We start from the raw sequence: 4,456 nt of genomic DNA on the forward strand, positions 1-4,456 counted from the left end.
ACGCCCTCAAGTAAGTCACATGACCTCACCCCGCAGACTGAACAAAATCATGAATCATTATTGCAGCTATCACTGACCCACACTATATGTAAATTATAACCTTTCCATTCATTGATCAATAAAATTGTAAGTAATGCTTGTATATTGTATAGTCTATTTTCGCTTTTTTAGTAGTATTCATATAGAATAATAATAATATACTGGAATGACTGGAATCCACTGGACTCCACTGGACTCCACTGGACTCTGACTGGACTCATAGTCCACTGGACTGGGACTGGACTCAGGAAAGTGGCTGGCAGTCCAGTGGGAGTCCACTGGACTGGACTCCAGTGGACTGGGCATTCTGCCAGCCAATCTGGCCTGGTAAGAGGGCCACTGGAATCCACTGGAGTCCATATGGATTACGTGGGGGAGGGTAAAGACCTCCCATCAACCTATACATAGTCAAGGACACCAAAAACTAAATGTCAGAAAAGCAGACTACATACCCTTAAAAGTAGACTATACAAACTTATGAAAAAGCAGACACTACAAACTTTTCTAGTGGATGGCCTAGACAATTATATGTCAATAACTGTAGTCAAGGGTATCAGTAAATTTTTGTAGTCTGTGTCCAACTTTTGTAATATACAATTTGTAGTCTTTTGTGGTCTATGTCTGACTTTTTGTAGTTTCTTTGTAGTCTATTAGTAAACTTTGTAATCTATATCTGACTTTTGTAGTCTATCAGTAATCTTTTGTATTCTCTCAGTGTCAATTTCCCTTTTAGGGTATGCACCTACCTTTTTGGGTGAATTTTCCCACAATATGGTATTTGTAGCTGCTTCTCTTAGCTTTTTAAAGGTGTTGAAATCATGTTGTTTGGTGTTGTTTTCATGGAGAAAAATGCAAAAAGAAGAAAAAAACAGGGCGCTTTTGAAGATCATTTATCTCATATCTCCACAACGGGAACACTTTTGAACATAATTCAAACAGATTCAGGAAGCTACATTGCAAGGCTACAACTTTCTTTTTTTGACCATTTTGGGAAGTTGGTCATGTGACCACCCTCCCAAGAGCCCATCATGTATCAACAATGAAATGCCCTGTACATTCTAATGAAATGTGCAATGAAATACACTGGACATTCTAATGAAACCACAATGAAATACCCTGGACATTCCAATGAAACATTCAATGAAATCACAATGAAATACCCTGGACATTCTAATGAAAGCATAATGAAATATCCTGGACATCTCAATGAAATATTCAATGAAAGCGCAATGAAATACCCTGGACATTCTAATGAAATGCACAATGAAAGCATAATGAAATATCCTGGACATCTCAATGAAATATTCAATGAAAGCGCAATGAAATACCCTGGACATTCTAATGAAATGCACAATAAAAGCACAATGAAATATCCTGGTCATTCTAATGAAATATTCAATGACAGGGCAATGAAATGCTCTGGACAATCTAATGAAAATGAAATGAAATACCCTGGATATTCAAATGAAAGCACAATGAAATATTCAATGAAAGCCCAACGAAATATCCTGGACATTCTAATGAAAGCCTAATGAAATATCCTGGACATCTCAATGAAGTATTCAATGAAAGCGCAACGAAATCACCAGGGCAGAGATATGAGATCAGTAATGAAACCAGTATGAAGACTTATGAAATATATCTCAAAACCTCCCCATAGGTTATGAAAAGCTCAGACAATTACATGAATGAAATCAATAGGACATCCTAATGAAATGCCTCTCATAAACTTTGTGACAGTTCGTATGAATAGCCATGGACCTATGTCCATGTTTAATGATAAATAATGGTCACCACTGGTGTGGTTGGGGATGAAGGGGAGGGAGGGCTGGTGCTGGGGCACATCGTTGCTGCCTTGTCGATGGGGCTCATTGTCGCCTCGTTGACGTGTGTCCTGGTGCACTCGTTGATGTGTGTTGTGTTTTTGTTGCATGTTGTCGTTGGGTCAGCGTCGCACATCGTTGTCACCTCTGATAGGGTGTGTCGTTGTCGTCCAAGTGCTGGGGCTGGGCATGTTGTTGCCGCCTTGTTGATGGGGCTGGGTGTTGTTGTTGCCTCGTCGATGGAATAGGCATTGTGGGTGTTGTGTTGTTGTTGTCCAAGTGCTGGGGCTAGGGCTGGGCACATCATTGTCGCCTCGTCAATGGGAATGGGCGCTCATTGCCCCATGCTATTTGTGTCTTCGTTCCATGTCGTGTTGGGTTGTTGTTGTGCCATATCATTGCTGTTGGGTCATACCCGTCCTGTGTCGTCGTTGTGTCATTGTGCTGTGCCCTCCTCGTTGCGGCGTTGCCATCCTGTGGAGTTGTCCTGTGGCGTTGTCTCAGCAATGTGAGTCGAGAGGAATGTGGGATGAAAGTAGTGTTTAAAGGTTCAGTCCATAGGACCGCAAAAAACCGGTGGACCGAACTGAACCAGACCATGGTCCGGTCTTTTTTTCGGTTGCAGTTGCCCCAATTTGGGGTTGGTCCGGTTGCCGGTTGCCTCATTTCGAAAATCTTTTAAAACCGTTCAAAGACCGGTTTTAATCGGTTGCAACCGGTTAAACGGTCACGTGCGTTACATAGCCTTGTAACCACGTTTATTGCCTTTTATTGGGTTTTTGTTTCATCAAAAACGGTTAAGAATTGAGAAAGATATAACCAAATCCATATTTTACCCGAGTCTCTATGAGATGCAATTCGGTTTCAGTCATAACTATGTCAAATCTTCATTAAATCTCTTGAAAATTGGCAGAATGACGGGTATTTATATGCCTTACTATTTTATATAACCAGTTCATTTTTCAGAGTAATAATGGTTGAGATACAAATGGTTTATATTGGTATAATAAATTATACGCAAAAAAACCGGTCTGGATCGGTCTGAACCGGTATCATGGACCGCAAAAGACCGGTACTAGGTGGTTCGGTTCGGTTCCCTCAATATCTGGGTCGGTCCTGGACCGGTTGCGGTCCACGGTTGCGCGTTTTCGGGGCAAAAAACCAGACTGAACTGAACCTTTAAACACTAGATGAAAGTACTTACCTATCACCTGTTGTCGATGTGTTGTCGTTTGAGTGGTGGTAGTGAAGTTGGTGGGTGCTCCAGAGACATTGATGTGGCTGCTCAACCAGCCATCAACCGCACTCAGAAAGTGCCAAGCACTGAAGGAGCACTGCGCGCACTCGTCACGCACTCATTATTGAGGGAAAAAAAATACAGGAAAATGTATTTTAAGGTCCTAAGGAATAGTACTAACATTTTAGATAGGTAGCACTATGTATTTACCAGGCAGGGAGTAAAAGTCAGACGAATTTCAATCTACAGCTAAGTTTCTGGCACTTTCAGTTGCTTTACTGTGACCCTCTGCACCTATTCCCATTACCTATATCCACACAATCCTCTGATTTCTATGAAAATTTGTGAATCTGTTCAAGTTTTCATTCTGAAGATATTTATGTAAATTTCTTGGCCATTGGATGATTTTTGTGAACACAGTATAGTTTATATCAGACAAAATACACTCTATTCAAGGACTCTCACAACAAATCCTTCATTATCAAAGTGAATACAGCCCTCAATAATTTCATACTGGTATCTACCTTTAGCTGATATTGTGTGAATTTGATTCCCTGAGTATTAGGCAAGCAGAGAAAGGTATGTCAACACAATTGTATGTTTTAAACCCTCCTGAAAATTGAAAAATAGGAACAAGACTTTCAGGTGTGTTATTTCACTCAAAACTTAACAATGCCTGTCCTAATATTGTTTCACATATGCTATAGGTGTTAGTAGGCTATAGCTGGCAGGTTTTCAATGACAAATTGCTGGTCCCTGGAATGATATGTTTTTTATCTTGAAAAAAAAATACTCCTTTCTCTGCAACTTTTAGCCAACTTCTGATGGAAGTGCAAGGTAAAAGTTGTAAAACAATCATGTTAAGATGTATTACCATTGTCAGAGTAATGTTGTCTTCCTCTCCTTGCTCAATTTCAGTTGTATTTCCGCTGTTTTCAATGGGAAGTTTGCATCTGTTTGTCTAAAGCTTCAAATGTGTCATCCAAGTTTACTACGTCACATCCATCTACTTGTGAGGGCGCCATGAATGTGAAACATGAAAAATCAGGCTGTATTCTACTTGTAGAGCACCAGAATGTTTATGTTTCATTAAATTTAGGTGTAAAGAATGAATAGCATGCCTTTTGAAGATCTGGCCACAGGGAGGCAACTATTTGTGACTGTTTGGCAATGCCTTTTGCAACATCATCCAGCTGGAACCTGAGCCATCCATCCAAATGCTGCTCAATAAAAATACCAAAAGTCATATTATATGTCAAAAACAAGTTGCAACTGAGGAAATATGAGCTTGATAATCAATAATATGAATGACACCCTCCAAAATGCAATTCCAGGATTTCCTCTCAAAAGCAGGCTT

The sequence above is a fragment of the Laccaria bicolor genome, genomic scaffold (genome assembly GCF_000143565.1).
Source record: "Laccaria bicolor S238N-H82 LACBIscaffold_8 genomic scaffold, whole genome shotgun sequence".
Lineage (NCBI taxonomy): Eukaryota > Fungi > Basidiomycota > Agaricomycetes > Agaricales > Hydnangiaceae > Laccaria > Laccaria bicolor.